This window comes from Centropristis striata, chromosome 1 (assembly GCF_030273125.1).
Source record: "Centropristis striata isolate RG_2023a ecotype Rhode Island chromosome 1, C.striata_1.0, whole genome shotgun sequence".
Taxonomy (NCBI): Eukaryota; Metazoa; Chordata; class Actinopteri; order Perciformes; family Serranidae; genus Centropristis; species Centropristis striata.
The window spans coordinates 12394029-12411006 of NC_081517.1; the positions used below are offsets into that span (position 1 = coordinate 12394029).

Here is a 16978-nt window from a genome sequence, read left to right on the forward strand (position 1 = left end):
AAAAACAGCAGCAAAATGGCCGAACTGAGCTTTGACCATGAGAAGCCTCCCTGGGATAAAGTGTTGGACCTCCAGCGAGTTAGGTTTAAAAGCCCTGGAGAAGAGGAAGCCCACCCCCCCACTGAGGGAGGTGTTGTGGCTCAGGATGGCTTCCCCTTCCCACTCCATCTTCCATTCACACTCATTGCCTTCATCGCTGTGCGTTTCCTGCATAAAAAGTACTTCAACTTTCTTTGTCTTGGTGACTCCGTATATTAAATGTCTTTTCTTAAAATCCCTCGCACCATTTACATTTAACACACCAATTTTAAAACCATCCATAATAAGTGTTAAAAAGAGGGATAAAGACAATATAAAAATATGCATAAAATTTTTAAAATAAACTGGTTCCTTTTTCATTCATACTTTGTCGTTTAGCTTTCAGAACCAGTTTTTTCAGTCTAAAAACCTCCTGATCCGTGAGGCCAGACTCCTCTCTTTGACTCATGTGGAGCCTGGCCGACAGAATAAAAGCCCCCAGATCATTAAAATGCTCCTCCAGTTTAACCCTGTGTTGATTTTTTGTTTGTTGTAGGAATATTTTTATCTTTTCAGCATTGATTACTTTCTTTTTCTGGCTGCCAGTAAAGTGAGTGACGTCACTGCTGTCAGACAGCCAGTCCTCACTGTCTGTGACGTCACTCACTGTCTTATTTTCTGCGGTCTTCCTGGCTGACCTCCTGCGTTTTTTGTTTTTTGTGTTTACTGTTGCATTGTTTGTTAGTTCCATTTCCTCCTCCTCCTCCTCCACCTGTTCACTCCACGGTTTATTATTATTATTACAGTTTATGTTATCTGTGTTTTCCTCCCTTCTATCCTTCTCTGTGTTTGTACTGTCTGTCTTATCCTCCTGTGTCTGTGTGTCTGTCTGTGTGTCTGTGTGTTCCACCACCACCTCTAAGTGCTCACTGACTTTTTTTAGATTTTTTTCCCCCTCCACCTTTTTTTCAATGTGCTCTCCTCTCCTCTCCCCACATACACTCATGTCATTCACACAAAAATCACCCTGTGTCTTCTCCACATTACTCACCCCCGGTGCCGGCTCGGTCATGGACCTGCGCGTAATGACGCGTGGAGCGGCGATCGGCCGCTCGGGGGAGGCGACCACACCGGCGATGACCGCGCCGGTGGCCGCCGCCGAAGCAGCCGCCGCGTCAGCGGCGGCCGCCTCAACGGCGACCGGTGTTACCACCGAGGGGCCGGCCGCTGGAACCGTCCGCCATGCGGAGGTTCCGCGCCGGTCCCGCGGCGCCGGCACCGCCCGCGTAGCCGCCCCAGCCGCCGCCTCTCCCTGGCCAGGCGGAGCAGGGCCCCGTGCCGTCGGGCAGTTCTTCACCGTGTGTCCTTCCTCCCCGCAACCAAAGCACTTCATCACAGATGATGTCGCATAAATCACGTAATCATAATCATCTACTCTGACTTGAAAGCGGAAATCAAAGACTCCGCTTCTGTCATTGAGTATCATAAACAATTGGCGTCTGTGAGACACCACGTGTTTCAGCAGCGGAGACTTACATCCAGACAACATCTTCCTGATGGGGGAAACCACTTTCCCGTGTCTGGACAGCTCCCTACAGAGGAACTCATCTGTGATGAAGGGGGGCACGTTGGACAGTATTACCCTGGTTGCGGGTTTGGACAGGGGCAGAACCTGCAGGAACTGCCCCGACACGGTGAGACCTACCTCGATGACACGGTTCGCTTTCTCCACCTGATCCAGGAAGATGACCACGGCTCCGTTCATCCGAGCGGCCGAGAGCACGCTGCTGTGGCCGACCTTTCCCCCCACAGCGAGGCTGATTTCCTCCACGCTGCAGGGGAAGGTGGCCCCGATCTTAATGCCGTGTTTTCTTGTAATGGTTTTCAGGTCCATGCCGGCCATTGTGGCGAACGCCACACACCACGAGGGTGAGGGGAAATGTGGTTAAAATAAACCAACAAAAACACCCAAGCACTGAAATATAACGTGAGAACAAAATGAAACTTATGAACTAAGTGAAACAAAAACTACGAGAAAAAACAAAAGATAATCAGAAAAAGTAACATAAAACAGTCACTCCTCCAGACGCTCACTCACACACACGCTCTCGCTCAGAGAGAGAGAGAGAGAGAGAGAGAGAGAGAGAGAGAGAGAGAGAGCGAGAGAGAGAGAGAGAGAGAGAGAGAGAGTCCATCCGTTCTTTTTAAATATGTTTCAGCTGTTAGTGCACACCCACATATAATAAACACCAACAGCATCTTAACTAAAACATACATCACCTGAATCTCTACAACAGGACTAACAGCACATTAACAAATCACAGACAGGAGGAATATTTAAACCACCTGCTGCATAACAATTGTCACTACACGCATCATCTGTTTTCTCATATTGTTGATGGTGGCCTTGCAGTGGTTATATGTTTTTACAGTCAGCTCTGAAAAGTTTAGCCTTTTGCTTCAGAATTTGGATTTGTAAATATAGAATCAAAATAATAATCAAATTAATAATAGACAATGGAATATGTTACCAATTAAATTTGAGCGCATATTCTGTAATCAGCAGTATGATACGTTTTAAGAGAAACCCTCAACACTGGTGAGGGCTGGTATTAGCTAATGAAAAGATCATATTGAAATCACCAATCAATCCACTTGATAGATTAAATGCATTAAATGTCATCTTCTGAATAATTATGTTTTATGTTGTAACTTGCCTCAACTAAGGACTCGACTCGACTCGCCCAAGACACATTGGCTTGACTGGACTTGCTTAGGATTTGGTTCAAATTATGAGTCACATGTCTGTTGGTAATAAATATAAAAAGTATCTATTTCCCAGTCTGGAGAAAGTTCTGGACTTTGAGGAGCACCATCTTACCTCGCTGTGATGTTGACAGACCTGCAGGCCGGCTAAAGCAGTTTCCCATCGTGCATACTTTCTCGTACTTACTTCCTCCGAGTGGAGAAGGAACCTGAGAATAAAGATCACACAGAAAAGTTATATAATAAGGGCGTTCCTGGTGGCACACCTGGTAGAGCGCATACCACTGAGGCCCAGTCCTCGTAAGCGGGCGGCCCGGGTTCGAATCCGGCTCGGAGCCCTTTCCCGCATGTCTTCCCCTCTGTCTCCCCCTTTCACTCTCAATATCTCTCCTATCAATAAAGCTACAAAATGCCCCAAAAAAAATCTTTAAAAAAAAAAAAAAAAAAAAAAGTTATATAATAAAATCGTCTTTTCACTCAAGCTGTCCTGTGAACCCAAATAACAGAGCAGGTTAGTTCATAATAACTTCATTTCCCGCTTTGTGTTTCCCCCCTCATGCTTATCACGCTTACTGGCTGATGACAGTTTGGACACACCTGTATTTCTTTTAACATAGTTTAACAGTGAGTCAGTCTCCAACTATGACTTCTTGGAAGCTGCCTAATTAGGGCTGAAAAAGCCCTCCTACCTCTGTTGTATGTTCAATTTAAAAGAAACATGTTTTCATTTAATTTTATTAATAATTATCCTGACAAATATGATGAGGGTCACATGACTGTCTATATAAAAGTCATTCAACTTTTTGAAAATTTAACAAAACACCTTCCTTATTACACATATATAAAAAATATAGACATTTGATGCTTTTCCTTGAAATAAAAAATTATAATCTGAATACTTTTGGACTGTTGGTTGAATAAAACACCCTGTGAAGACGTGGCCTTAGACTCTGGGAAATAACACAGGGCACACATTTCATTTCCTTACATTTTATTGTCAAGATGGTTAATTGATTAGTCATGGAAATGATGGAAAGATCGGTTTAATAATGAAAATAATTATTGCAGCCCCATACAACATGACAGAAAACACGTATAAACAGTTTTTTCTTTGTTATCATGATATTTTAGCTAACTAGAGTTACATATTCTATATTTCTGAAAAGGAATTAAGTTCATTTGTATAGACACATGTTTTATTACTTGATGCTCTAATTTTCATGCCATACCTGTGAAGTCTCTGTTATTGTGTCCAATAAGGAAACTCTCATCTGGTTGATGTAAACCTGAGGCATCTGAGACTTTAAACCCAAACGATAAAAGGTTGGCTTTTAGAAAAAAAAGTTATTTAAACTGAAATTTGCCTCTTATAATACGAAAGAATATATTATGAAATAAAAAATAATTTTCCAGTGGACTGTTACCAGCTTTTTAGTAAATTTTCTTAATAAACATGGAACAAAAACTTATATAGAAGAACATATTTAACATAATGTCATACATGCCTGCATTTATGACAAAAGGAGAGTAAATAGGTGATGTCATCTGCCGTAGACAACTGGCACATTCCTCGTCTAGAAAGATAGCGCACCGTTATAGTGAACTGGCTATGCTAGCAGGATATCTACCAGCCTAAAACCACTTCATTCATTCATAATTACTATGGCCACGAGAGGGCGCGCGAGAGCTTGTAGAAACAACCTCGCTTCTAAAGGGAGGACAGTCCTGAACAGGAAGTAGAGCAGAGGAGAAAGGACGCAGCCTTGAGGGGAACCGGTGCTGATTGTCCTGTCATCTGAAATGTGTCTGTCAATGTAGGTAGTCATAAACAATAATTATTTAATATTTAATAACCTTATTGCCTCACTAGAACCTCCCCTCCTGATGAGCACTGATTCTTTAAGGAGAGAAGAATCAGGATGCATCTGAGGTCACTGTGACACATTCTTTGTAGTTCAGTTCATTTGTTTCAGACTAAAGTAGGATAATGATCCATTGGTGTCTTTTTGGTCAACGTTCATGTTCAAATAAACCCATCTAACACTTCCAGTGTCTGCAGGCTGTAACGTTTGTCCTCCTTTATGTCTGTCAGCAGCTTCAGACCTGATTCTCCTGGATGACTGAAGCTCAGCTCCAGCTCTCTGAGATGTGAAGTGTCCGACCTCAGAGCCGAGGCCAGATACTCACAGTGTCTCTCTGTGCAGTGTGACAACCTGAGAGAGAAAAACACTGGTTTAATACCACAGTAATGAAAAGCTGTTAGTTGTCTGCTCAGATCATTCACATGGACATCTCGTATTATTTAGCTCTGTTCTTTCTGTTTCTTCCTTCTCCTGAGGTGTACAACAGGGCTCCATCCTGGGCCCAATTTTATTTTCATTTAATTCTTCATTTAATTCCACTGGGATCTGCTTTTATAAAATACTTTATTTTAACATAACTACGATGACAACATGCAACTTTACTCACACATGTCTTTCAGTTCCTTTAAATTTTCTTAAAGATGGATGAGGATTTTTGAGCTTTAGGGCTCGGTCACACATAAGACTGGAGGATGTCGACCTAATTAGCACATGACGATGTCCACAGTGAAACATCACGATGGACTGTCTGTCATTTTATCATTCGTGACATTCTTTCATTAGAAACAAGTGCATTACACAGACTGAAAAATAAGTGTGTAAAAGTACAAATCAGTTTGAAAAATAATCTCCAAATTTTGCATACATTGGAACATGATTATGGGGGAAAAAACGGGACAGCTCTAGTTTTCACCTGACGCTGCACTTGCAAAGCTGATCTGTACACAGCTGATGAATCAGAACTGTTACTTTTCAAGGACTTCATTATTGCCATCACAAACATGAAACCCAGTGTTGGTGTTGTTGGGGGTGAGGCTTTAAATCACGATGTTGGGCTCAGTACAGTGACTATCAGCCATCGTTATCCATCGGAGTAATTTACCATCAGCTGCATTCTCTCATGTGTGACTGTGGCTTTATGACAACATTGAAGACAGAACAGCTCAGTTATCGGTCAACTGGTGAAAATACTTTTGGAAGGTTCCTAACTGAGTGAAATGACCTGAAAGCATCAAAGTGTCAGCTGCTGCAGACCTTTGATGAAACAGTGAAAAAATTATGGGTTACCTTATGTAACTCCAGTTCTATAAAGCTATGTGTATAGCTCATCGTCGCTAAATGAACGAATGTAAAAACAGTTACTGTGGGGAATATAAAGCACAATAAAGTCTGATCATATCCAACAGAGGAGATATCAAAACAACAGTGAGACTCCTGTTAACCCCCGGCCGACTATAACTCAAGCTGAAGGTCTCCTTCAGCACATAACCACATATTAAACGGTAAATCGTCACCTTTAATCTTTGTTTTCGTACAGATTAAACAAACCACTTGTCAGTGGATTTTGTTCCCTTTGGATGGAGCCAGACTCGCTGTTTTCCTGTTTCTAGATGTCATGCTAAGATCAGATTTCAGCTTTTTATTTAGCTACAGACATGAAAGTGACGTCAGTCTGAACATCTGACAATAAGCAATACACATTTCACATTCAACAAACTGTTGAAATGTTTCTTTGTTTCTCCTTCAAGCTGAATAATACTCAGTTTATTCATGGCTATATTTGACCTTCTGGCTGCTAACTGAACTGTAACATCTGTATCCCACTTAAATGTAGATCTGCTTCTTCAGAAGAGCCAAACAACAAACTGGAACATGTTGGCAGTTTGAAGGTTGAGTGTGACTAACAAGGACATGAAAATTTAATAATAAAGTCCATAGATAATATTTCACAGAGCTGGTGTTTAGGGAGGAAATAATTACAGAAAATAATCTATCTGAGGTTTGTTGTTAAAAAACAAAAACATTGAGAAGTCCTACCTCAGTATCACCAGTGTACACTGGGGTTCCTTCAGCCAATCAGAAAGCAGCTCCACCCCCTGGTCCTCCAGGTAGTTCACTCTCAGGTCGAGCTCTTTGAGAGCAGAGGAGGCTCTGAGGTCAGAGGTCAAAGACCGCCAGCTCTCTGCTGGTAACCAGCAGGCCTTCAGGCTGGAAGGAGACATTTAAACTCAGTTTAATAACACACTATAATGTATCGGTACCGTTTCACTCCGACAGACCACCCCATTGCCTTTATATTACTTTGGCCACTAGGTGACATTGTTTCCCCATATAAGAGATTTGTTAATTGACATAATATTTTCCCGTGAAATTGAAGAAATCCTGATTAGAAGTGGTTAAATGAGTTGAATGCATGTTGTACTATTAAAAATGACTAATGTATATGCATTTTGGAAAAAGAAAACTGATAGTGCCGTTTGGCTTTACTGAGGGAGCAAGTGTGCAGGAGGGATAAAAAGGTCAGAGGGAAAATAATGTTTAATGTCTTCTGCAGGAGCAAATACAAATGGGAAACAATCTACTTGGTCGTCCTCTGTTAGCCCCTCATACACACCTGTTACATTAGCCACCTGTCAATCAAAGGTAGCCACGCCTCGAATCATACCCTGCTTTATCATCTGTTTTCTTCTAAATGGGACCAATATTTACACATTTACATCAGATTGTCTTGAAGACTTCAAACTAGAGATTGACACCAGAATGTTTTCTGAGGTAATAAATCAGGTGAGAAGTCATCTCAATGTTCTTCAAAGTGTGATAATGACCACAATACTCACTTCAGTGTCTGCAGTCGACAACGTGGATCTGCCAAGAACTCACAAAGGTCTCTGACATCACTGTCCTTGAGGTCATTTCCTGACAGATGCAGGACTCTCAGGTGGGCGGGGTTTGACTTCAGACTGGAAGTCAGAGCAGCAAAGCCTCTCTCTGTAAACTCACAGCCAGCAAGTCTGTTGGGAGAAACAGTTTAACTTATAGGAGGTAACATGCAGTGGCAGCTCCAGACCCTGACCTCTGACCCCGTGGCTGAGCTGCAGCTGCAGTCTGAGTCAAACTAACAATAAATGATCTAAAATTAAAAATTCATCAATTATATTATGAACTATGGAGGCCGGGAGGTGACATGACTGAAATGTTTTTATAACTGTCACATGCACTTTAGTAACGTGGCGCCTGGTGGCGCCCCCTGCCTGCAGCATGTCACAGTTTTTGACAGTGTGCTGAACTGTTGTTCTTGTCAAGATACTGTGGCTGGGTGGTTACTCCGACACCTTTCACCTGGAGACCGGGGTTTGAGATGTGTCAGAACACTACGCACATCTAAGAAGGTTCATCGTTTAGGTAAAAATATATATATTTTTTAAAATACATGTGTATGTAACATGAAGCATATTAACATTTCAGACACGTTCTGTATAAATATTATTTCATTAATATTTCTAAATGTGCTTTTAGTTTCAACTTTTACCTTATGGAATCAGGGCGGTACATTCAAACCAACATGTAGTAGTTATATCACACTTGATACAATGTAGACAATCTTTTGAATGAAAATGTAAATGACAGCTGCACACAAAACCAGCAATCTGTTGATCTTTACTCATCAAGACTTGATGGACTGCTGAAAAAGGAGAGAAAGTTAAATTAAAAATTGAGTCAAACTGTGACCACAGAATCAAGAGTCTGATCAAGTTATTAGATCAGATTGAGATTGACACATCTCAAACCCCGGTCTCCAGGTGAAAGGTGTCGGAGTAACTACCAGCCACAGTATCTTGACAAGAACAACAGTTCAGCACACTGTCAAAAACTGTGACATGCTGCAGGCAGGGGGCGCCACCGGGCGCCACGTTACTAAAGCATATATACCATTGCTATTATAATATATGTTGCATTAGTGATATTTAAATATTGCTGAAGGATCTGTAAGGGAACATAACAACAGCTGCTCTCCTGGTACAAAACACTTGAGTTTCAAATTAAGTTTACTTTGATTATTGTAAAGATGTTATTATTTAATATCATATTTTCATTATTAAGCTGATGTATAACTTCATGGTATAATGATTAATAAAAATCAAAATATAAGGTGACGAAAATCAAAAAAGTGCTATTTTAAATGCACAATAATCAATACACATTACATTTATTAAATACCAGCAAAGTAAATAAATATATAATAAATAGAGATATTAATGGGGAAGAGGGAGTATAGTAATCATAATAAAGCAGTGATGTTTATGTATGTACTCAGTAGAAATTGCAGATGGTACCCCAACAAGTACCTAACATTAAAACAGATGTAGAAGTTTAGGCACAATCTTTGTTTTCGTACAGATTAAACAAACCACTTGTCAGAGGATTTTGTTCCCTTTGGATGGAGCCAGACTCGCTGTTTTCCTGTTTCTAGATGTCATGCTAAGATCAGATTTCAGCTTTTTATTTAGCTACAGACATGAAAGTGACGTCAGTCTGAACATCTGACAATAAGCAAGACACATTTCACACTCAACAAACTGTTGAAATGTTTCTTTGTTTCTCCTTCAAGCAGAATAATACTCAGTTTATTCATGGCTATATTTGACCTTCTGGCTGCTAACTGAACTGTAACATCTGTATCCCACTTAAATGTAGATCTGCTTCTTCAGAAGAGCCAAACAACAAACTGGAACATGTTGGCAGTTTGAAGGTTGAGTGTGACTAACAAGGACATGAAAATTTAATAATAAACTCCATAGATAATATTTCACAGAGCTGGTGTTTAGGGAGGAAATAATTACAGAAAATAATCTATCTGAGGTTTGATGTTAAAAAACAAAAACATTGACAAGTCCTACCTCAGTATCTCCAGTGTACACTGGGGTTTCTTCAGCCAATCAGAAAGCAGCTCCACCCCCTGGTCCTCCAGGTAGTTCACTCTCAGGTCGAGCTCTTTGAGAGCAGAGGAGGCTCTGAGGTCAGAGGTCAAAGACCGCCAGCTCTCTGCTGGTAACCTGCAGTAGTCCAGGCTGGACGGAGACATTTAAACTCAGTTTACACATCAGAGTTTTTAATGGTTCAAACTTTTTTCTGAAAATGTATAAAAATAAAATACAATTTAAAAATATTTATGAAATAGATAATAACACAGTATAATGTATCGGTACCGTTTCACTCCGACAGACCACCCCATAGACTTTATATTACTTTGGCCACTAGGTGATGTTGTTTCCCCATATAAGAGATTTGTTAATTGACATAATGTTTTCCTGTGAAATTGAAGAACTCCTGATTAGAAGTGGTTAAATGAGTTGAATGAATGTTGTACTATTAAAAATGACTAATGTATATGCATTTTGGAAAAAGAAAACTGACAGTGCCGTTTGGCTTTACTGAGGGAGCAAGTGTGCAGGAGGGATAAAAAGGTCAGAGGGCAACTAATGTTTAATGTCTTCTGCAGGAGCAAATACAAATCGGAAACAATCTACTTGGTCGTCCTCTGTTAGCCCCTCATACACACCTGTTACATTAGCCACCTGTCTATCAAAGGTAGCCACGCCCCGAATCATACCCTGCTTTATCATCTGTTTTCTTCTAAATGGGACCAATATTTACACATTTACATCAGATTGTCTTGAAGATGCGAAACTACAGATTGAGACCAGAATGTTTTCTGAGGGAATAAATCATGTGAGAAGTCATCTCAATGTTCTTCAAAGTGTGATAATGACCACAATACTCACTTCAGTGTCTGCAGTCGACAACGTGGATCTGCCAAGAACTCACAAAGGTCTCTGACATCACTGTCTGTGAGGTCATTATATGACAGATTCAGGACTCTCAGGTGGGCGGGGTTTGACTTCAGACTGGAAGTCAGAGCAGCAAAGCCTCTCTTTGTAAACTCACAGTCAACCAGTCTGTTGGGAGAAACAGTTTAACTTATAGGAGGTAACATGCAGTGGCAGCTCCAGACCCTGACCTCTGACCCCGTGGCTGAACTTTTCCAACATATGAGTCAGGGATACATCAGCTAATTCTGATGTCATTTCACTCAGCTAGCACCTGACCTGATGACTCAACACCTATAAAAGGAAATTACACAAAAATGGGTTTAATTATTTTTTTGTTTTAGCTTTGCAGATTTTGATTGACACGTTCCAAGATGTGATGGAACGACTGACTCACTGTCCTGGAAATCACAGAGCGCTCAGAAAATTCATCTTTTAACATCTGGCTGAAGATCAACAAAGTCTCTCTTAAATCTACTCTATGTTCCTGGTATCATACATCACCAGACACACACATCTGGATGTTCATACCTGAGTGTTTGGAGTTTGCAGTCAGGACTTTTTAGACCTTCAGAGAGCTGCTTCAGTCCAGAGTCCTGCAGTCTGTTTCTGCTCAGGTCTAACTCCTCCAGACCAGAAGACTTCAAGCTGAGAACTGATGAAATATTTCTGCAACTTCTGTCTGTGAGGTTACAGTCACTCAACCTGAAGTGAAAAATAAAATGATTGTTAACATTGAGCAAACATTCCTCTGCTGTCCTTCTGGTCTCAAACATCAGCTGAGAGATTAAGATCTATTGGGTTCCTTGAGGTCTGATACTTACAAAGCTGTCTTTGATGCTTTGAGCACTGGCAGCAGCCTCTCCAGAGCTTCATCTGATCTGTGGTATTTCTTCAGGTCAAAGACATCCAGGTCATCATTGGAAACGAGCAGCTGGAAGGCCAGAGCTGACCAGTGTTCAGGTAACAGCTTACTAGCATCTCCTGAGCTCAGATAAAGTTGGACTTGCTCGACCAGAGACCGGTCACCCAACTCATTCAAACAATGGAACAGATTGATGCTCTTGTCGACGTTGGACAGCTTCTTGATCTTCTCGTGAATGTACTTGATTGTCTTCTTGTTGCTCTGTTGAAGAATTCCTTTGAATTCCAATTCTTCCTGAAGAAGCTTCTGACTTTTATCCTGTGACAGGCCGAGCAGGAAACGCAGGAACAAGTCCCATTGTCCCAGATCGTTGTCCAAAGCCAGATCCACTGCGCTCTTCTGTAGGGAGAAGAGAGGAAACTGTGCTTCCATTGTCGAGTTGGTTAGCAGATTTACTCTGCTGGATCTGAAGGTCTGTCAGAGGAAAAGAGGAAACTGTGTTTTCTTTGTCAGGTTGGTGAGCAGATTTTCTCCCGTATCGATGAAGGTCTGTAAGACATACAGAGCTGCAAGAAACTCATGAACAGTTAAATGTATGAAAGAGTAAATCTCTTGTTTGTGAAGTCCAGACTCTTTTCTGAGGATCTCTGTACAAACTCCTGAAAAAACTGCAGCTTGTTTCAAGTCAATCTCACACTTTTCTATGTCTTCTTTCTTGAAGATGATGTTGCCCTTCTGTAGCTGTTCAAATGCCAGCTTTCCCAATTTCATGATGAAATCTTTGTCTGATTCACCTTCCTCATAATCCTTCTGGTGTTTCAGCTCCGTCTGGATGATCAGGAAGTGTGTGTACATTTCAGTCAGAGTGTTTGGCAACTCACCTTTGTGAGTTTCTGTTAAGAGACTCTGGAGAGTCGAGGCTGAAATCCAACAGAAGACTGGGATGTGGCACATGATGTAGAGACTTCTCAGTGGCTTTGACTGAAGATGATTGAGTATCTTCTGAGACATGTTTTTGTCAGTAACTTTCTTCTGAAAGTACTCCTTCTTCTGGCCATCATCGAAGCCTCGTACCTCGGTCACTCTGTTGAAGACCTCAGGAGGAATCTTAGTGGCTGCAGCTGGTCTACTTGTGATCCAGATCGAGGCTTTGTGCAGCAGTTTCCCTGAGATTAAGTTTGTAAGCAGGACGTCTAATGTTGTGAGCTTTGTAGCATCTCTGCACTTCTTAATTTTCTTGAAATCCAGAGGTAACTGGCTTTCATCGAGGCCATCAAAGATGAACAAAACACTTGAACTGTTGTAGTCTGATGGTTCCAAATCCTCCACTTCTTCGAAATGGGAACTTATTAACGACACAAGAGAACAGTCCTCTTTTATTAAATTCAAGTCTCTGAATGTGAATGGAAATACAAAGTCAGTAGTTTGGTTGGCTTCTCCGGTCGCCCAGTCCTGAGTGAATTTCTGCACAGCTACCGACTTTCCAATGCCAGCGATTCCCTTCGTCAGAACTCTCTGAGGAGGGCTTTCTTCTTCTGCTAAAGGTTTAAAAATGTCACTGAGCTGGATGTTCTTCTCCTCACTCGGACTCCTTTTGCATTCTAACTTGATCACTTCATGTTCACTATGAACCTCCCCACTGCCTCCTCTTGTGATGTAAAGCTCTGTATAGATCTTGTTTAAAGGGGTCGAACATCCTTCGTCCTTTGTTCCCTGAGATAGATCCTTCGTTTGATTTTCAAGGAAACTTTTCAGTGCATCTCGGCACCTTCGGATTTTTGCTAAAAGATGAATAAAAATCATATTTACATTATAGTTTGAAAGTAAAGCAGGTATGTGTGTTACGTTTTCAGACAAACTAAAAAAAAAACAAAAGCTAAGAACTAAACATGATCCAGTCCGAGTACAGACTGAAGACCTGGTTTTGGCTCAGATCCACATCTACTTGGACAGATCTCTGGTGTGTATACATGTTATAATGATTTCTGAATAAACCAAACCAGGCTCCAAAATAATGGTTAAAAAAACATCTAATATATTTTAGATTGATAGACCAACAAGATGTGCAGATGACGGTAAGGTAGCAAGATTCAAGTCAGCTTTCATTTACGAAGCAAGACATCATGTCATCTGCACAACACTTTCATAATATTCATTCTGGTTTAGTTTAATACCAGAAGTAAAGTAACTTTTTATCATGTGGTTGTAAAAATTATATTGCATATGTATATATATATACCTTATATATTGCATGTGTATATATATATACCTTCAGTTTGGTCAGAAACGGCTTCAGTGTTGGCTGTCGTGCTGGGAGACTGGCCTGAAACACAAACATACAACATCTATTGAGAGGCTAAATATTTAAAGGCATTTTGGGTGATAACAAGTCAAGCCAGTACATAATTAAACACAAATATGGCATTTATTTGATTTTTGTTTTAATGAGGGGAAGCATTTACCACATGTGTTGATGACAGTGATGTTTATATTCTCTGCTTTAACATCTGTTAACTGAGGTGCGACAGCGACAGCTCCAGACTGGGCGCTGATTGTTTGGTGTCCTGCTTCTCTCTGAGTTTGAGCTGTTTGAAAATAGACAAATAAACCAAAGTTGTCAACATGTGAACTCTGTGTAAGGGTTTCCTTTCAGAGATTCTGTTTTGTTAGCGCTGATTTATGAGACCTGAAAAATCAAGAACAAAATGAACTAAATAAAAATGTGATACATGGGACACAGTTGAATCTAAACTGACCAGACAATACTTATTGGACTCTTGATCCACAGGTCTAAGAGGATAAAAAAATGTTTATTGTACGTGAAATGGTTGCAAGTAAAAAATTTGAGCAAAGTAGAAAACTGAATGACCTATTTGCTGCCAAATTCATCAGTTGGAAGATCTAAACTCTGAGAGTTTTCAGTCAACTGTTACTGAAGCTTTGTTTCCACCATGGTATCTGTGTTGTCAGGACCAGCACTACTGGTTGGGTAACCAGGCCAACAACAGGGAGACCGGGACTCTGTCCTGGGTCAGGTCTGGGAGGGGGGTGATCACCTGATAGCTAGATCTGCACCCATGAGTCCCAGTTGGGCTCAGCCTGAAGAAATGACACGGTGTCTTGTGGGCTCACCATTCATAATGATTGTTGAGGGTTGGGCTGGGTTCAGGGTTGGGTGCTTTGCCAAACAGGCAGCAGTCAAAGGCAGAGCTATGAAACAGGTCTATGGGGAAGGAACTGGTTTGGGTGCCAGAGTGATGTGGGTTTCAGATTTGGAGTTACTGTAACAGTGAAACAGCTTTTTGGTTTGCACAATATTTTACTGCACATCAGTCTGACTGGGATTCAACTGAAGAAAGTTCTGAGAGAGAGAGAGAGAGAGAGAGAGAGAGAGAGAGAGAGAGAGAGATGGGGGAGTCTGTTGGTTCTTTTTTAAATGTTTCAGCTGTTTGTGCTAAAAAAAACAACATACATTAACCTGAATCTCAACAGGATTTAAAGCACATTAACAAATACAGCGCTCTCAATCAATTGGATTTGTAAATAGTTTAATCAAATTCATAATCAAATTAATAGATCGGCAATCAGAGACACCATGATGAATAAAATAAGCGTGAGACACAGCTGACAACAGATTATTATTCCAAAAGTTATTTGAATGTGGAGTAATCTCATGAAATATGTTACAAATTAAATTTTAGGGCATATTTAGTAATCTGCATTATGATACATTTTAATAGAAACCTTCCAAACACTGGTGAGGGCTGATGTTAGCTAATGTTACTCAGACACAATCTAAAAAAAAAGATCATATTAAAATCACCAATCAACCCACTTGATAGATTAAATGTTGGCATTGTGTAGCTGAGCTACAATTGCTGAGCAATTGTAACGTTCTATTTCTGCAATACGAATATGTTGACTCATAATCTATAAGTTTAACTACGTTTCAATCTTATCTCATTTTAATTGAAATCGTCATGCAATAATGTCGCATTAAATGTTACCTGCTGAATAATTATGTTTTATGTTGTAATTTACCTCAACTAAGGACTCGATTGGACTTGCTTGGCATATGTCTGCTGATAATAAATATGAAAAGTATAATTTTCTTGCAGTCTGGAGAAAGTTCAGGAGCACCATCTTACCCTGCTGTGATGTTGACAGACCTGCAGGCTGGCTTAACTCGTTTTCCATCCTGCATACTTTCACCCAGCTCCTCCAAGTGGAGAAGTAACCTGAAAATAAAGATTACACAGTTAATGTTACAAGTAGCTGTTGAAAAAAAAAGTTGACCTGTCTGTGATGACGTAAGAAACCGATAAGACCGCTTTGCATTTAATATTTATGCGACGATAGAAAATCATACGTCACTTCCGGAGTCTCATTAATCCCTTTTGGGGATTTTAAATCTTATTTTAACTTCAAGTTAGCAAGATAAATAAGTTTCAATTTGTGGAAGAAGTTTAATAAAAGCTCATGCTTACATCATGCATGCAAAGAGTTATAATAAAACATTTCAAAATGCATGTGCAACTAAATTAAAGTCAGTTGGTCCAGTCATATTGTGTCATTGTAGTTTTCTTAAAATCTTGTCTTGTCTCGTTCTAGTGAACCCAATATCATGTCTCGTCTCGTCAGCTGAGAGTATCATCCCACCCCTACTATCTGCCACTCACATAAACAACAGTTAGTTTTGTTGTACATTTGTTTGGATGGGAAGCGCTGGGAGCAACTTTGGGGTGACGTTGATCTGAGCTCCAAGTTCCGACTTTCAGTGTAAATTGAACACACCAGAAAGCACGGCCATTACTCCCCAGGGTCCTAAAGAGGACCGACGCTAGCCGTGTCATCTTTAGGGTAAAGAGTGGCCGCTGGGAAAGTCTCAGGCCACGCCCTCTCAAATGTCTGCTCACTCAGTGTGTCTCCATTAAAAAAAAGTCCCAAGAGGGATTTACTAGACTCCGGTGGTGACGTATGGATTTCGACTGTGATCACATACGCGACGGATTAAACACGGGAGATGCAACTGTGTTCGCCGTCGCTAACTGTACAAAACGTCCACCACTGATCATAAGTAAACCAGCATGGCTAGTTATGCACAGCGTCTCTGCTGATCATAAACATAATGATCGTGAATTAACCGGCATCACTAACGGTGCACAGAGGTTTTGTTGTAAACAAACAGAACACTCTACTGCTCCAGAGCTAACTGTTAGCCTATAAGCAATTTGCAGACTGGACGCTAAGGGGTTAACATCTCCTCCAGCTCTGTGACTGCAGCTGGGAGAGACTGCTGCAGGAGGAAAGTGCCACTTCGACTTGTTCTTACTCTTAAGGAGTAAGAAAGTAAGAAGGAGTCTCCAAAAGTCTCCAATAATGCCAGAAAAAGTCGCTAGATTTGTTGGTAGTCGCTATTTTGTAAAATAGTAGCTAGGGGGCTCTGAAAAGTCGCTAAATATAGCGACAACACTATTTCGCCGGCTTTTACAAATGGCGTGTGTTGTTGTGGCGTCGAGTACTACATCACATCCTGCTTAGCGTTCTATCCAATCAGAAACCAGGCTTTTATCAGGGGAGAAAAACGGCCCTGCTCTTCGAAAGGGACAAAAAAGTCCGGACAAAAGACCACTCAGGAT

General features: G+C 40.8%; 1 pseudogene; it reads right to left on the minus strand.

Moving 5' to 3' along the window:
• Positions 1-3650: 3650 nt before the first annotated feature.
• Positions 3651-15573, minus strand: LOC131971750 (NACHT, LRR and PYD domains-containing protein 12-like; annotated as a pseudogene).
• Between the last annotated feature and the right edge of the window lie 1405 nt (positions 15574-16978).